Source organism: Pelodiscus sinensis, chromosome 11 (assembly GCF_049634645.1).
Source record: "Pelodiscus sinensis isolate JC-2024 chromosome 11, ASM4963464v1, whole genome shotgun sequence".
Lineage (NCBI taxonomy): Eukaryota > Metazoa > Chordata > Testudines > Trionychidae > Pelodiscus > Pelodiscus sinensis.
In genome coordinates this window covers 38,305,793-38,324,534 of record NC_134721.1, presented here as the reverse complement: position 1 = coordinate 38,324,534, position 18,742 = coordinate 38,305,793, and the positions used below count along the sequence as shown (strand labels likewise).

At 45.6% G+C, this 18,742-nt stretch overlaps 1 protein-coding gene and 1 long non-coding RNA gene across 18 annotated transcripts in view; one reads left to right on the top strand and one right to left on the bottom strand.

Moving 5' to 3' along the window:
• Positions 1 to 18,742, top strand: part of LOC102448489 (plasma membrane calcium-transporting ATPase 2) — an 858,088-nt gene that overhangs the window by 470,247 nt on the left and 369,099 nt on the right. The window lies entirely within an intron of this gene.
• Positions 15,904 to 18,742, bottom strand: part of LOC142830958 (uncharacterized) — a 33,738-nt gene continuing 30,899 nt past the window's right edge. Inside the window, exon 3 of the long non-coding RNA XR_012906527.1 lies at positions 15,904 to 18,141. This is a non-coding gene — a long non-coding RNA (uncharacterized LOC142830958). The remainder of the gene's footprint in view (positions 18,142 to 18,742) is intronic.

The following is an 18,742-nucleotide window of genomic DNA, read 5'->3' as shown; positions in this document are numbered from 1 at the left end:
GGTTGCGACTAATCTGGAGGATAGGGGCATAATTCAAAATGATCTGGACAAATTGGAGAAATGGTCTGAGGTAAACAGGAGGAAGTTTAATAAAGACAAATGCAAAGTGCTCCACTTAGGAAGGAACAATCAGTATCACACATACGGAATGGGAAGCTACTGTCTAGGAATGAGTATGGCAGAGAGGCACCTAGGGGTTACAGTGGACCACAAGCTAAATATGAGTCAGCAGTGTGATGCTGTTGCAAAAAAAGCAAACATGATTCTGGGATGCATTAACAGGTGTGTTTTGAGCAAGACTCGAGAAGTCATTCTTCTGCTCTACTCTGCACTGGTCAGGCCTCAGTTGGAGTATTATGTCTAGTTCTGGGCACTACATTTCAAGAAAGATGTGGAGAAATTGGAGAGGGTCCAGAGAAGAGCAACAAGAATGATTAAAGGTCTAGAGAACATAACCTATGAAGGAAGGCTGAAAGAATTGGGTTTATTTAGTTTAGAAAAGAGAAGATTGAGGGGGGACATGATAGCAGATTTCAGGTATCTAAAGGGTATCATAAGGAGAAGGGAGAAAACTTGTTCATCTTGGCCTCTGAGGATAGAACAAGAAGCAATGGCCTTAAAGTGCAGCAAGGGAGGTTTAGGTTGGACGTTAGGAAAAAGTTCCTAGTTGTCAGGGTGGTCAAACACTGGAATAAATTGCCCAATGAGGTTGTGGAATCCCCATCTGTGGAGATATTTAAGAGTAGGTTAGATAAATGTCTATCAGGGATGGTCTAGACAGTATTTGGTCCTGCCATGAGGGCAGGGGACTGGACTCGATGACCTCTCGAGGTCCCTTCCAGTCCTAGTATTCTGTGATTCTATGAAAATCGTAGTATACCCACAGATTGAATACTGTGTACAGATGTGATCACCTCATCTCAAAAAAGATATATTGGCATTGAAAAGAGTTCAGAGAAGGGCCAAAAAAATTATTAGGGGTTTGGAACGGGTCCCATATGAAGAGAGATTAAACAGACTTGGACTTTTCATCTTAGAAAAGAGGAGACTAAGGGAGAATATAATAGAGGTCTATAAAATCATGACTGGTGTGGAAAAAATGCATAAGGAAAAATTATTTTTTGTTTTCATAAGAGATTAGGGGTCACCAAATGAAATTAATAGGTAGCAGGTTTAAAACAAACAAAAGGAAGTTCTTTTTTTCACCCAACACATTGTTGGCCTGTGGAACTTCTTGCCAGAGCAGGTTGTGAAGACCAGGACTTCAGGAGGGTTCAGGAAAGAACTAAATACATTCATGGAGATTAGGTCCATCAATAGCTATTAGCTAGGATGGGGTAGGAATGGTGTTTCTAGCCTGTGCCAGAGGCTAGGAATGGTTGACGGGAGAAGTACTGCTTGACAGTTCCTTGTTCTTTTCACTCCCTCTGGGGCATCTCGTATTGGCCACTGTTGGAAGACAGGACACTAGATGGACCTTTGGCTGTTCTTATGTAAGGGCTGCAGTCATGTGACTTGTAATAATGCCGCTATTGATTGGTGCTAGAGCCAGAGCCACACTTGGCTCTTCCTGAGCTACTCAGGCTATGATTCCCGCTTTTTTGCTTTGTCTAAGGGAGTTGTAGCCATGTGATCTGTATTTCATGTATGAAAAGAGCTCATGGCTCTGATCCCCACCACTTCCAACCATCCTGCATTGGTCAGTGCTGACCTCATGCTCTTTTGTATCCCTACATATTCTCTTTTCATGGTGTAGGCCTGCTCCCAGTAATAAGAGATCAAAACTAGATCCCACTCCTAACTGCAAGGAAATATAGAACAATAGTAGATGCAAGGGAATTGTGATCCAGAACTGGGTAGCTGCGTTGGAAGATCTCACCCTAGTAGCCCTGGTCTACACTAGGATGTTATTTTGTAATAACCCCCCTTATGCTGAATTTATAAGTAGAGTGTCCACACTGCCAAGCCCATTATTTTGAAATAATAGGCCACTTATTTTGAAATCTGTACTCCTGCTTCCCTCAGGGAATAACGCTAATTTCAAAATAGGTATTTCAAAATAGCGGTAGTGTGGACATTCCGGTGCTGCTATTTCGAAAAAAACTACTCCCAGAGTAATTTGAGCTAATTATTCCCCAGTGCTTCTTGGGGCTCTAAGTCAAGATAGTGCATGCATATTAACGGAGCCCGCCTCGGACTAATTTCAAGGCTTCCCCGTAGTGAGGACTCACTATTTCAATTTTGTTTCGATTTACTTATTTTGAAATAACTTCCTAAAATAGACATGCCTGTAGAATGCCCATGTGCCCAAGTTTCAGCACATGAGCAGTCCCATTGAATACAGTGGGACTACTCAGGTATGGAAAAGAGAGAATGTGTTGAAGTTCTTTGTTGGATTGTGTTACTGCTAACCAACCCATTTATTATGCTTAGTGACCATTGATAAGGAAGAAGATTGTTGAGGTACTTTAGAGAGATAGTTCAGAATAGGTTTTTTTTCTATATGGTATATTTTGAATTTCGGTGTGTCCCCATTTTTGCTATGGCAGTGTTGCTAAATGCTGACAAAGGGAGCCTTAAGCATTGAATCTCCATTTCTTACCTGCTAGTTACTTACATTTGTGTCTTGGCTTTTTTGCCAAACGTGATGCAATATTGCTGTTTCAAAAGCAACAGATTTATTTTTAACATAGCCAGGGCTATAAATATAACTGAAAATTACAAACTCCTCATGGTTGGAAGAAATCCCCGTTGAACTCAATAAGGGAAAAGATACTCAATAAAAATATGAAGCATGGCTTTTAAATAAATGCAATGTTAACATATGAGTAATGATGATGGTGATAATTTGCTTGTCTGTTTAAAAGCATTAGCCTCTGTTTGCAATGGAATTTGTAGTATGACCCATTGATGAGTCACGGTCATTATTTGAATCCTGTCTTATTGGATACATTTTTTGTCTAACTGTATGATTTTAAGGTGCTATGCTGGAATTTTCTACAGCGCTGACATAACTTTTTATCCACCAATTAATGCTGCTGCTGTTTTATCAGCTTATTTTTTGAGCCTCCAGCAAGGATAATGTGCTCGGGGGGAAATTATAGCCTACATCAGTGGGTTTGTTACAGAGTGTTGTACATTAGTGGTAATTTGAATGCACCCAGATAAAAATAGAAAGGTGAAGTGGTTTTCCAAGTGTTCCTGATGTGAAACAGAAAAACGAGTGGTGTCCGAAACATGCCAGTTTTGGAGGGGAAAAATTTTATTTTTGCATCCTGTTCTCCACGTTCTCTTTCAAGGATGGTACTTGCATATTATCATGGATTTCCATTTGCTTCTAGAATTCTTCCCCTATTCTCCTCCAATCCCTTTCCCATTCTTCAAACACGTGACACTTTTTTAGGTGTCAGCGTTGGTACATATATGTAGATTCAGAAAGAGTTTTCTCCTGAGGCAGGTGCTGTTGTTTCCTGCCAGAATGAATTTCAGTAAAACATTGATCTGGTGATCTGCTGTTGCTGTAAATTAGTGGCCTCTAAATATGTTAACTCTATGCAGTGGATTTAGCTTTGACTTTTTATTTTTTCTTCCAGTAGTGTTTAAAAAAATCTGTGATTTTGCTCATGTTTTCAGTAGAGAGGAAAAATATAATTCTTCTTCAGGTGATATCCCTGTTGGTGACAGGTGATCTCCAAAGCTACAGTTCAGAGATTTTTCCTCAGTTGTCAGTTGGGCCATGCATGTGCAGATAGCACCTTGAGGCACTGGTGTTTTGGTACCCTGTGTGCGCTGCCCGACCCCCTCTTTAGTTACTCACTTTCCACTGTTGGAGGCAGATGGGACTCCTGTTTTGCCTCAGGTGCTTAAACTCCTTACACAGCTTCATACCTTTTTTTCTGCCTCTTTCATCAATTTTAGTGTTTTCTTCATTGGTTTCTCTTCACTTGTCTGTTCTAAAAAAAAAAGATATTTCACCCCTTTTCCCCCCCATCTCTGAAGGGTTGGCATGCCCATGGTGGCTCGGCTTTTCTCATACCACAGTTGCTTTCATCCACCCTCTCCTCTCTTTCCCCTGTTGAAAAGAAAAGAAAAGATACCCGACATAGTAGCTTTATTCACTGCCCTCATACTATGCCGAGCTTTCCAGGGTTCAAGAAGTGCCAGCAGTGCAAAAGCCCCATTCCTGTTTCTGATGGCCACACATTGGCTATGTCTAGACTGGCATGATTTTCCGGAAATGCTTTTAACGGAAAAGTTTTCCGTTAAAAGCATTTTTGGAAAAGAGTGTCTAGATTGGCACGGATGCTTTTCCGCAAAAGCACCTTTTGCGGAAAAGCGTCCCTGGCCAATCTAGACGCGCTTTTCTGCAAAAAAGCCCCGATTGCCATTTTTGTGATCAGGGGTTTTTTGTGGAAAACAAATCTGAGCTGTCTACACTGGCCCTTTTGCGCAAAAGTTTTGCACAAAAGGGACTTTTGCCCAAATGGGAGCAGCATAGTATTTCCGCAAAAAGCACTTATTTCTTACAGTAGGAAGTCAGTGCTTTTGCGGAAATTCAAGCTGCCAGTGTAGACAGCTGGCAAGTTTTTCCGGAAAAGCGGGTGATTTTCCAGATAAACTGGCCAGTCTAGGCACAACCTTTATGTATACTTTGTCTGGGAGAGTCACTTGCACCCCAAAAATGTGTCCTCTGCTTCGACCTTACAGTGAGGGCTAAGAAGGATTGGGAGCTTCAGCTCTGAATGCTACTATTTGAGAAAGCGTTATAGTTGGCAGAAGATCCACAGTCAGTTCCAACCCCAGGAGACCAGCTGAGGAAAGGGGCAGCTTCTCCCTAACTGTCTGCCTCAGTGAGCACAGGAGATGCAACTTCTGGCTTATCAGTGCTGAGATCCTACACAGGCACCATTGCATAGGCAGCCCACATTAACCCGGGGCTGGCATGGTCATCCTTGGCGCAGCAGAAGTTACACCGGCAAACCCCACCATCTCCGCAAGCAGTACATCAGGACCCAACACCAGACAAGAGCTCGGAACTGGAAGTGAAGCAGCCCCACAAGTCCTCAGTGCCACTTTGCAGTGTGCCTACGTCAACAAAGATGCCTCCTCCCTCAGAGGCTATGGCAGAGGCACTACAGTAGGCTCATCGCATTGAGCCAACCACAGCTGATCATGCCTCACCGGCACCTCATAATAATAACAGCCACACAAGTTCCCTCCCACTCTCAAGGGAACCTTGTCCGATGCCTTTTTCGCCTTACACACCTCCAGGCCACATTAGACCTTAATTGTTGCATGAACTCACCAGACTTGCCGAATACGACCAGAGGAGTGGTTTTTTCCTCACAGCACTCCTCCCCTATAGAATCTAGTCACTATCATCAGTACCGCGAAGGACCTTACCAACCACCATGGTACCCAGACTGGCCGTATCCTCCTCCCCATTACCCCCTTGTTGCGCCCCATGGGAGCACTGGGGACCTCATAGATGCCGCTCCACAGCCCCGTCTACTCCTGCAAGGAGGCTTCTATCAGCCTCCCCATCCCACACCCTCCTGACCTTTATTTGTGAAGTCTATCAACTACTATTGTATTAGGATATTTTTAACATTAAAAAACTGTTTTTGAAAGAGAGTAGCTTCATTTTCTATAAGTTTATCTGCTTTGTCTTGTTCATTTATAAAATAAAGGTAAATTAAATGTACTGTATTGTCTTCTTATTACCTTATTAAATCTGGGGTTTGAAGTTTATATGTTAGTCCCATGTTTAAGCCCCATTGACATACACAAGACTTAAGAAGGTGCTAAGTTAAATTTGGGTCTAATTCTTGTAAGGTGATAAAACGTTTAGGACGTTTCATGAAATTACTGAGCAAAAACTGTTCCCTCATTTATAATTTACTTTGTTGTTAAATTTGTAACTTTTTCTTTTCATCAATGTCTTTGTACTTTAAGGCAAAGTATCCAAGTGCCTGTGGTTAGCCTACCCAATGCAAAGCATACACAGAAATGGTGACAGACCTGTTTTAAAGATAACTAAAAATAAATGTGTGCCAGAAGTTTGGTTATATAATTTAACAAGGGCTCCCGTTATTATTTATCATTCCAACTAAACCAGTAGTTGGTATTGGTCTATTTTTGTCATCAGACACTTTCTGTCATTAGGAACAAGTAAAAAAACACAGAGAGAATAATATAGCAGCATTGCTTAGCAGCAATAAATACTGTTCTGAATTTTCTACCCAATTACAGTAAAAGTTTAGAGGCAACTGGGACTGTAATATATGAAATGCTCAGATATTGAAAGGGAGGAAAAAGCATTCCTTAGAAAGCAGCAAGGTAAAGAAACAGCTATGGTTGGCAAAGAACAGTAAATTAAAGATGAGCTTGCAATGTGATATGCTGGCACAAAAGGGAGAAAGAGGGAATTTGAACTGCTTACTCACAAGTATCACATCATAGACCACAGAGACAAAAATTATATGCAGTATAGGTAGAAACCTCTCTAGTCCGGCACCCTGAGGACCTGACTGGTGCCAAACCAGAGAATTTGCCAAACCACAGGAAGTAGTGTGTTTTATTTCACTGAAGCAAATAAATGGAACAGTGCTTACAATGCTACTTAATAATCTCTGATTGTACTGACATACCCTATATAAGCTTATGCCTAGCCAACACTTATCAGCTGTCTTCATAACAAAGTATTACCGTTGTTACACAATTTTACTGTACTGGCACAAGAAAATAAGTAGATAAATCATAAAATCATGATTACGTTTAGCAGTATTACCAGCACTTTCACTGCTTACTGGGCTCTTGGAAGACATTTAGGGGTAAATTAGAGCTGAATAATAACACAGAACACTGTGCATCTGACAAAGTGGGTCTTTACCCATGAAAGCTTATGCTCCAATAAATCTGTTACTCTATAAGGTGCCACAGGACTCCTCGTCGCTAACACAGAACACTGGCAGCCAGACTGGTGGTTGTAAACAAACTTTATGGGACCGTGGAAAACTGGGCCATACCCATGATAAATGGACATCTGACAAATTAAAATCATGTTGGATCACAGATATTGTCAGATCAGAGAGTACCAGACTAGAGCGGTTCAACCTGTACTAATATGTACAAAACTACTTCTAATTCTGAGCAATTCAGAGGTGCTAGGGAAAAAGGCAACTCAAGTAATTCAGATACTGGAAAACGTGATCAATATATAGAGAGAGCTAGGTCAAACAATCATAACCAGGAGTCATATAAAAAGTGGAAACTAGGTCAAATTACAAAGGATGAATATAATCAAATAACACAAGTGCGTAGGGGCAAAGGCACAAGAAAGAGCTCAGTCTTGCTAGAGACATAAAGGGTAACAAGAAAACTTTCTACAAATACATTAGAAGAAAGAGGAAGATCGAGGACAGCGTAGGCCAGGGGTGGGCAAAAGCCTCTCAGCAGGCCAGATCAAGCACACCTAGGGTTTTGATCTGGTCCACAAGGCAGTTCCAGGCCCTGCCCCCTAGCACAAGGGTCAGCAACCTATGGTACATGTGCCACCTATGGCACAAAAGCCAATTTTCAGCAGCACACAGAAGTGAGCTCAGCCCCACCAATCCTCCCCCGCGCAGCCACTGGAGAACACTCCCTCATCCCTGCGGCAGGCTAGGCTGCAGTGGAAGGAGGCAGCACTGGGGCTGAGGCTCCTCAGTGGTGCCTTGGCGGGGACCGGAGGTGCTGCTGCAGCGGCCATGCAGTCTAGGGCCAGCCCCTGAGGCTGGAGGCACCAGTGCTGCAACCACGTGGTCCGGGGCTGTGTGGTCAAGGCAGTGGCACCTCCGGCCTCCAGGGCCAGCCCCAGACCACGTGGGCCTCAGCCTTGGGGCCTCCGGGACCAGCCCCAGACCACAGTGACAGTGAGGCCTCTGGGGCAGCCCCAGACTGTGTCAACAACAGTAGCAGGGCCTCCAGGGCTGGGCCTAGACCACGTGGGCCCCAGCAGCAGTGCCTCTCTCTGGGGCAGCCGGGACAGAGTGGCTGTGGCCTTTACTGCAAGGAGACATGAAGCCAGGCAAGTTCCCCCTCATGCCCTCTCTCCTGGACACACCCTGCACCCTTGCTCCTGCTCCGTCCACCTGGCCAGACCCTACTCCCAGCCTGCTTCTGCACCCCACCTCCCTCCCAGAACCTGTACCCCATCCCAATCCTACTTGCTGGCAGCCCTGTCTCATGAACTGAACCCCTCATTTTTGTCCCTACCCCAGAGCCTAAGAAGGTCCATAAAATCCACTAATTCCGGAACCCCAGAAAAGTAAATCTGGTCTTTGGGAAGCCTTGAACCTCAGTCCTGCTCTTTCCTTCCCCTCACCCTGTGAGGCTGGGACACCAGAGTGAGGTGTCTCAGTTGCAGCCACATCAGTGAGCGTTGGGGGTTTTGGGTGGAGTTTTTTTGCTTCTCACTTGTGTGGTCCCCAACTGATTTTTCTGTGGGTCAGTGACCCCTCAACCCCAAAAAAGGTTCCCCATCCCTGTCATAAATAAAGAAAATATTGAAACCTTTTGTGTTGGACATAATATGTTTACTTTATTTTAAATGAAGTTTGATGAACTAACACGAGAAAGTAAAAACACTTAATCTGTTTCATAATTTAAATTAAACCATTCTTACTAGCTGTAGCTTGTTCAGAAAATAATGTCACCGTACCCAGCCTGCCCTGGCCTCCCCTCCCCCCGCTTCTCCTGGCACAAAGATCCATGAATAAGTTAAATCTCCATGCGCCACTTTTAAAAGGTTGACGACTCCTGCACTAAAAGGTAAGATCTGCATCTAATGTATGTATTAATTAAGCTGCTGTAAGTAGGACTGTCATTGACTTTTAAAAGTATCACCAGCACTTGGACCCGTACATAGAGGTAAATAAGTCAAATCTTGGCACTCCACCTCTGAAAGGTTGCTGACACACCCTGGATTTGAGAAAAGCAGACTTTGACTCCCTCTGAGAACTGATGGGCAGGATTCCCTGGGATGTTTACATGAAGGGGAAAGGAGTCCAGGAGAGCTGGCTGTATTTTATAGAAGCCTTATTGAAGGCACACGAACAAACCATCCCGATGCGCAGTAAGAAAAACAAATATGGTAGGCAACCAGCTTAATGAAGCAGTGAAATCTTTGATGAGCTTGTAAGGAAGCTTACAAGAAGTGGAAACTTAGATGACTAGGGAGGAGTATAAATATATTGCTTGAGAATGCAGAGGAGTAATCAGGAAGGCAAAAGCACAATTGGGATTGCAGCTAGCAAGGGACGTGAAGGGTAACAAGAAAGGTTTCTACAGGCATGTTAGCAATAAGAGGGTGAACAGGGAGGATGTGAGATCCTTTCTGGATGACAGAGGTAACAGATGATGTGGGAAAAGCTGAAGTATTCAATGCTTTTCTTGCCTCTAACTTCACAGACAAGGTTAGCCTCCAGACTACTACACTAGACAACACAGTATGGAAAGGAGATAGGCGGCCCTCAATGGAAAAAGAACAGGTTAAGAACTTTTTAGAGAAGTTAGACATACACAAATCCATGGGGCTGTATTTAATGCATCCAAGGGTCCTGAGGGAGTTGGCAGATGGCCTTTGGCCATTATTTTTGAAAACTTGTGGAGATCAGGGGAGGTCCTGGATGACTGGAAAAAGGCAAATGTAGTGCCCATTTTTTAAAAAGGGAAGAAGGACAATCCAGGGAACTATAGACCAGTCAGCATCCACTCAGTCCCCAGAAAAATCATGAAGGGGATCCTCAAAGAATCCATTTTGAAGCACTTGGAAGAGGGGAAAGTGATCAGGAATAGTCAACATGGATTTACCAAGGGCAAATCATGCCTGATCAACATGATTGCCTTTTGTGATGAGGTAACTGGCTCTGTGGACTGGGGAAGTCAGTGGATGTGATATACCTTGACTTTAGCAAAGCTTTAGATACATAATTCTTGCTAGCAAGTTAAGGAAGTATGGATTAGATAAATGGACTATAAGGTGGATAGAAAACTGGCTAGATTGTCAGGCTCGATGTCTGGTTAGCAATCAGTTTCAAGCCCCTAGAGCTGGTTTTGTTCAACACCTTTATCAATGACCTGGATGAGGGGATGGATTGCACCCTCAGCAAGTTCACAGTTGACACTGAGCTAGGAGGACAGGCAGTGACATAGACAAATTGAAGTATCCACAGAACTGTCACAGGCTGGGGAACGACTGGCTAAGTAGCAGTTCAGCAGAAAAGGACCTGGGGATTATAGTGGATGAAAGGCTGGATATGAGTCAACAGTGTGCCCTCGCAGCCAAGAAGGCTAATGGAATATTAGGGTGCATTAGGAGGAGCATTGCCAGCAGATCTAGGGAAGTGTCTATATTTGGCACTGGTGAGGCCACATCTGGAGTATTATGTCCAATTCTAAGCCCCCAATTACAGAAAGGATGTGGACACATTAGAGGGTCCAGTGGAGGGCAACAAAATAATTAGGGGACTGGAGTACATAACCTATTGAGAGAAGCCTAGGGATTTGGGCTTGTTTAGTCTGCAAAAGAGAAGAGTAAGTGGGGGGTGGGTGGGGGGACGGGGATTTGATAGCAGCTTTTAACTACCTGAAGGGAGGTTCCAAAGAGAATGGAGAGAAGCTGTTCTCAGTAGTGATGGATGGCAGAACAAGGAGCAATGGTCTCAATTTTTATTAGGGGAAATCTAGGTTGGATTTTAGGAAAAACTATTTCACTAGGAGGGTGGTGAAGCACTGGAATGGGTTACCTAGGGAGGTGATAGAATCTTCATCCTTATTGATTTTTAAGTCCTGGCTTGACAAAGTCCTGACTGGGATGATTTAGTTGGGGTTGGTCCTGCCTTGGACGGGGGGATGGACTCAGTGACCTCCTGATGTCTCTTCCAGCCCTATGATTCTAGAATAACAAACCAGTATAATAACCCTCACACTAGTGACATTTAAAATACCCCGAAGAGCCTTTCATGTATTCATATATTGATATAACAGCAAATATAAGTGTAGATACACATAGAAATGGAAAAGTTATCCAAATTATTTCAAAACTTAAACACTTGGTTTGTATTCTGTGTAAACCTGGTTATATCTTATTAGATCATAAGGAATGAATCATTAATTCATAATAAGATTTATTGTTACAATACTTTTTTTTAAAATAAAAAACCATTAATCAAGGTTTCAATGTCTGAACAAAGGAAGGTAAAATGGAGTAGAGCTCTTCACTTAATTATCAGGAAAAAAGTTACAATGTTTACTAAGTTATTAAAACTTGAGTTATTGATAAATTATGAAGCATAGATGGCAACTTTAATGTAGTCTTTTTGTAATAAAAAATTTAGTAAGACATGGAAAATACATTTAAGAAACAAGTTTTGTGTCCCTTATGAACTGTGACTGAACAGAAGTTCAAAAATATTTTAAGAGTATTGGATAAGGGAAGATTCATGGTCCTATTTAATAACATTTCATCAAATTGATGAGACTTCTTGTTGCATAATCCCTTTGCTTTAAGAGGTTTGGGGGATCTGATCAGTTAAAACCAGCTGTAATCAGATGTCAGAAAAATGAAGTGTAAAATGTGCTATAAAGCCAGCCCTCTGCCAAAAATCCTCTGAAATAGCAGTTTTAAGGTGATGGCTTCTTTATCACAAAAGTCACATTTTAACTACAATTCCTATTTTTTGGGTTGCGAATACACTGCAGTGTGATTCAAAAGAACCTCCACAAATCTGACCCTTTTTCAGGGCCACTGCTTGGTTGAGTGGGGTCAGGAGGAAAGAATAAATAGTTTTAATTTTTATCCGTGGCTCCAAACACCATCCCTATAGATACTGCTGATGAGAATACACTAACTCTGAATGTTTCTTGATTGCATCACCTTCCTGGATTGGACAGCTGCCAATACATCTCCCATAACCTCCAAACGTGTTAAAGCTTGTGCCAGGAGGTCCTGCCCCTTGGTTAATTCAGAGATATAGTCCTTTGCAGTTAGCTTTTATGTTTCTTATATAAACTATTTTTAGTGATTTTTTTAAATGTAATGTATTGATCTCTCAGCTATTGATTTCTTGTTAAATAAATGAGAGTCTAGAGTAGCTAACAGTCTTTCTGCTCAACAGTATTATATAAACTCACTCTTTGAAAGTGAGTTCTTATCAAGACCTCTCCATTGTATTGTATTTGTGTTTTAGTGATATAGCAATATGGTATACAAACAGTATGACATACAAAAGGCTATATGATGTGGAATGGGTCTTTGTGCATTGCCTTACAATTTTTAATGGGTTGTAGAAATACAGCTCCAAGAAGCATGGATCTGTGGAAGTAATTATTGAATAAGAAAAATCTAGTTACTGCTATGCAATGCAGGATTTTAATCTCTGGAGAGTACAGCGCTAATAGAAAATCATCTCATTTTTACATGAAGGTCAAACATGTTGAGATAAGATCTTGGTAGCAGTAAAGTAGTTTCAAGAAATGAGAGAGGGAAAAGAAGCTTTCTACAATGTATGGCCTATACAGATCCTCGTGAGGAAAAATGCTTTTGCATAAAAACAGGTTTCTCCTTTTTGTTAAATCCCTCTTAAATATGTCTAGGTCTTTATACTGCTTTAACAAAATTGAACTACTGTGCAATTCTGCAGTCATTTGCAACCAGGGGCGGATGAGAGTTTTGCGGGGCCTAGGGCAGCACAATTTTGCGGGGCCCCCTTTGGAGAAAAAATAGAAAACATCAAATGCGCAGATTGAAGGCTATTATCATACTAAATGTGATTTGGATAAATTTGATAGAAACTTAATTTAGTTGGATAATTTTTATTTTAATTATATTGTAATTCATTGTTAAACAAAATTCTGCATTAATAATTACAAATTTTCAATTAATTATATTGTAATTTTGGCTGAAACAGAGTAGCCAGGTCCTCATATCTAGTTTTGACCCTCATATCTTGTGATCCTAGGTGGGCTTTGACAAGCATCCGCCCGTGGAGCAGGGAAGGAAACCCTTGCTAAAGCAAAGCTAACCTGACAGGGGCTCTCAGCAGGCCTGCCCCAGGACAGGCCCTCTCTCCAGGTTGCCCATTAGCCTGGCGAGGTTAGAGTGCGGCGGAGGGATACCGCCCGCCTGCCTTTTTTGGGGGCAAAATAGGGCCGGGAGAAGTGAAGTTGGGAGAAGTTTGCCCGGCGGAGCAGCGGGGAAAGGGCCGCCACAAGGCGGGCTTGCTCCGCAGGCTCAGCCCTGGCTGGGCTATGTCAGCGCCGCTCCGCGTGGCTGCAGCCGCTTGGCTGCCTGCTGCCTGCTGCTGGGGCTCTGAGGGCTGAGCACAGACGCTGCAGTAAGTGCCATCGGCCGCCCTCCCCTTCCCCATGTCCTGGGGCTCTGCTCTGGGCACCGGGGGCTCCCTCCCCCCTCGGCAGTGTCTCATGTTTATAACCCGGGTAACCCAAAACTGCCGGGATGGGCGCTTTGGGGAGCTTTCAGCTGCTTAAAAATGGGCGCGTTGCTGCTCCTTGGCCCCCCGCCCTCCCAGCCACGGTGATGAGCTACATCGCAACACCCCCTCCAGCGCTCGCCACTCTCCGAAAGGCGCGGCGCGCAGGGCAGTGGCGGGCGCGACAGAGCGAACTGGGGAGGGGTGATGGCCCTGCATTCGGGTGTCTTCAGGTGGCCTGATCGTGTGTGTGTGTAAGGGGGGATGTCGTTCTAGATCCCAGCAGTCATTTGCCCCGGGGCTAGCTGTGATGAGCCACACATGGGCAGGCGATGTGTTCTCTTACGCTCCACAGGAGATTCCTTGCTCCCCTCCTTGCTCTTCCGAGTTGAACCGGCAGCCTGGGAGGGGAGCCTGTGGCTGTGAGAGAGAAAGAGGTGGCTGACCCCGGGGGCTGTGTCTGCGCTTCAGCTTTGCTCTTAACCTAGCACAAACATGGCGGGAGGCTGGCTCCCCAGGGAAGTGGGTGAGAGATGTGATGTAATCTAAAAACACCGGCGCTGGCGCAGGGCCTATTGAAGCGCAGGGCCCGGGGCAGCCGCCCCACTCGCCCTGCCCTATATCTGCCGCTGTTTGCAACAGTCACTTGAGTCAATCGAAACTGACCTCTGTCATATATTCAGTCTTCTAATGTTTTTTAATCTCAATGTTTAATGTTTTGCCATCATGGAAATTGTAAAGTTTGACAACTTGTTAGATAAAGCAGTTTTATAGTACTGGCCAGAAACTCTGATCTATGGTGGCTGGAACAGAGGAATTGGGAATTACGACAGTATTTGTCCGGCTATCTGAGATTAAACTAACATACTATTTTTTCCTTATTTCTTGGATTATTTATTGTTTTGAATAACATTTACTTAAGTGGTCACCAATTAAAAAAAAAGTTTTACCAGACATTACCACAATCTACTATGAAAAGAAATGTAACATTTCCATATATACCTGCACTAGAGAGTTACAATAAAACTGCTGTGTCGATCAGCTGTAGGAATTCTTGCATAGCCTCTCTCTGCTGACAGGGGAGATCTGTTCTGTTGGCATAATTAAACCACCCCCAACAAACAGCAGGAGCTATGTTGGCAGAAGTTATTTTGCTGACATAGCACTGTACACGTGTAGGTGAAACTTGTGTCACTTGATGTATGTGGGTGTATAATATTCACACCTCTGAGTAACATAAGTTTTGCTGATGTATGTGGTAGTGTGGACATGAATTATAAGAAATAGTTTCAGCATTTCAGGTATGCTAAGCTTGTTTAACTAGATTTTTTTTTCTAATGCTTGACATCACTATGTATTCAGTGCGGATAAATTATTTACCAGTTTGTTTAGGAATTTCAATTTGCAATAAATTATGTAGAGATACCATTATGAAGAAATATTTTCCAGAGTATATTTAGCAGCAAAGACCAGTTTCTCTTTCTTGATCAATTCTTGCGCCCTCAGACAGGTATCAAACAGGAATACACATTTATAAAAATGAAAACCTAGTTCCATTCAACTAGCCTTACTACTTAGTTCCCTCTACATGTAGTGTGCTTCTAATGTTTTGAAGCGAATGTCCTTTTAAGATGAGAGAGTGTTCTTTTACTCCTCAGGCTGTTTTATTAGTTTGGCTGGCTGTGGAGTCTATCAGACAACACTTCCATCATTCTGAATTATCAAGGTTTCAGGCTGTGTCTACGCTACAGAGTTTTGTTGCAAAAACGGCCGTTTTTCCGACAAAACCTAAGTTACGTCCACATTGCAATTGTGTTTTTTCAAAAGTAAATTGAAAGAACAGAGGTGTTTTTCCGGCATTGGTAATCCTCTTTCTATAATGAAGAAGCCTTTTTCCGAAAAAGGGTTTTCTTGCGAAAGAAGAGGCCTCCAGGAAATAACACAGGTGCCCTACACTCCGTCCATACTAATTACAACTCTATAGTTCCTGTCTCCTGCCAGCTCATAAAGCTGCAGGTACCCTGGAGAAGCCTTGTGGCAGGAAGCCAGCCTGAGAGCAGCACCCTGACTGTGTGACTGCTCTACCACAGGCCTTGCCACTCATGGCGGAGCCACAAGCCCCCCATGACACCAGGCTCTTGCAGGGAGCAATCCCAGGGGTCCCAGGACCCACCCACGGGGACCAAGAAGCAGGCACCCTCTTGGTCCAGAGTGGAGATCCTGTTCCTCCTCGAGCTGTGGGGTGAGGAAGAGACATTGCAGGATCTCTGCTCCAAGCGCAATAACGTGGACATCTTTGAGCACATGGTTGAGACCCTGGTGGAGTGTGGAAACCCACCCCAGACTTTGGAACAGGTCAGGAGTAAGGTAAAGGAGCTCCGCCAGGGACCCGTGAGGGCCAGAGAATGCAACTTGCGCTCAGGGGCAGGACCCCACACCTGTCCCATTAGCAGAAGCTGCACCAATTCCTGGCGAGTGGGAAAAAGTCTTCCCCACCCATCATCATGGACTCTGGCCTTGAGACCCCCCATTGTTGCCCGACCGGTGGTCATGGTGAAGGAGGAGAAGGACCAGGGCCAGCAACAGGAGGAAGAGGAGGAGATGGACACTGTCACCCTGTCCCTGGAGCTGGTGCCTGTCAGCCAGGACATCTTCCAAACCTCATCTGATGCCGAGGAGGGATCTTCAGGTGAGTGCTCTCAAATGTCACACAGGATTAGGGAAGCAGCCTAGCCACAAGGGTGCAGGCACGACAACCCGAGGAGTGCTGCATACAGCACGCGGGCATGCTCACACGTGCTCCCACAGGCAGTGCTGCAAACTGCTGATATGTGTGCAGGCCCCAGGGAGGGCCAGGCTGCTCCCAGCTCCTCTGCTGCCCATAGGTGGATCCCACTGTGGCTGGACACTTCCCTTGCCTGCTTGTCTGTGGGCCGAGGGGAGGGGTGGAAAATGGGCGGCATGGTCTCCTAGGCACCTTGGTTCCCCTAGGAGGAAGGGCCTGCTGTGCAGCCCGCAGATGGCCTTGCTCCCAAGACATCCTCCTCCCCTGGCCCGAGGACTGTTGGTCGCTGCTCACAGAGGAGGTCACGGCCGCAGGGACAGTGTCTGCAGGGATGACTGACCGCCTCTCCCTCTTTGGGTTCTCTACAGCCAGACCAGTCGGGACTTAGGGGTGAACCATGCCACCTGTGCCAGATGCCACAGCCCAGAGGACCCAAAAGTATGCCAGGGACTAGGAAGACCTGATGCACCAGCATGTTAGCATCCTACACAACATTCAGCAGACCCTGGTGCAGAACATCCACGAGGAAGCTGAGTGGCAGAACCATGCCTGGGAGCAGCTCATGGAGTGGTGTGATAGCATGTGTGCTGTCACGAGAGAAATGATGGCACACCCGCCTGCTGTTGCTCCTCCTGCCTAGCACTCTCCTGTCCCCCTGCTATGCCCATTCCCCCTTCCCCTGCCCCCCATGCAATGCCTCTGCTCCCTCCCTAAGCAATGCCCATGCCCCCTCCCCAAGTGATGCCCATGCCTTTCCCCTCGTGATGCATATGCCCCCTCCCCTTGCCCCCTTGCCGTCCCCTCCCCCGCTGCAGCTTCCTTCCTGCTCTCCCCCCCCCCCCCTGTGGTCCCTGGACCCACCCAATTCCAAATCTGACAAGGTCCCTGCACCCAAGGTGGCACATCTAGACATCCCCCAAGCCACTCTGAACCCCCTCTCATCCTCCAGGTTTTGAGTCTCCCTCCCCCATGCCACCTTTTTTTAATGTAATATAAATGCAGACTTCATTTTGTTGGAAACCAAACAGATGTTTTTATTGAGAGGTCAGGAGAGGGGTTGTGTTGGGAAAGGGATGAGGCAGCAATCCAGAGGCCCCTGTTGGGGAGGCCCTGGGCAAGTTACTGGGGTCCTTGAGAGAACCTCTCCCTCAGGTCCTCCTGGATGCACATCCCGGCCTGATGGGCCTGGCAGATGGCAGCTGTCCACGGCTGTTTGAAGGCTTGCCTCTCATGGCCAGCGTCTGCTTCCCAGCCCAGGAGGAAGGCCTCCCCCTTTCTCTCCATAATGTTGTGGAGAACACCACATGCTGCGACCATCTCGGGGATGTTGTGCTCTCCCACTTCGAGGCGGGTCAGGAAGCACCTGATCCACACCTTGAGGCAGCCAAAGGTGCACTCGACCTGGGTCCTGGCCCGGTTCAGGTGGGCATTAAATTGGTCCCTGCTGCGGTCCATGTGTCCAGTATGAGGCTTCATAAGCCATGGCTTCAGGGGGTAGGCCATGTCCCTCATGATGCACAATGGCATCTGCATGTCCCCAGCTGCTAGTTCACAGTAGGGAAAGAATGTGCCCATCTCCAGCTTTTTGTACAGGCTAGAGTTCCAAACCATGTGGGCATCGTGTGCAATGCCCAGCCACCCGACAACAATGTCCATGAAGTGTCCATGGTGGTTGACCAAAGCCTGCAGCACCATGGAGAAGTAGCCCTTCCTATTAATATACTGGGCTGCTCAATGCTCCAGTGTGCGGATCTGTATATAGGTTCTATCTATGGCTCCAGCGCAGTTCGGGAACCCCAGGGCAGCAAATCTAGCCACAGTCAGGTCCAGGTCTCCCAGGTGGATGACCTTCTGCAGCAGGAAGGAGTTGGTGGCCCTCACAACCTACAGAAGGAGACAAACGCACAAAACAAACAGAGAATGAGAGAGGGAGTGCCAGAGCCCTTGGGCAGTGCCTGCCCCTCTCTCCTCTCCTCTCCTCTCCTCTCCTCTCCTCTCCTCTCCTCTCCTCTCCTCTCAAACACCCCAGGAGGCACCCCTTATGAAGACACACACCCCAGCAGCAGGGCTGTGTGAGGGCGGGATGGTACCCCCCCAGGGACAGGGCTTCCTCCCCACCCCCACTTCACCCCCCCATAGTCCCCAACCCCCCTTTCCCAAGGGTACCCCTTTTCCAGGACACCCCCCCCCCCATGCAGGGTCTGCAGCCTGAGAGTGCCTTGCCTCCATGACAAGGGCAGCAACAGTGGACTTCCCCATGCAAAACTGGTTGCCCACCGACTGTGTTAGAGGGACTCTAATGTTATAATGTTGATCTTTCATAATGTTTATAGTGCAATTGTTGTGTACAGAATTTGGGTAAGGTGCACACTTGAAATGGCAATTGTCATCAGTGACTGGAAAACAAAAATGGAGATTACCATCAGAAATCTGTGGAAAGATCTGGACTTGTTTCCCGCCAGAAGTCTTTGCGCTCATTACCAAC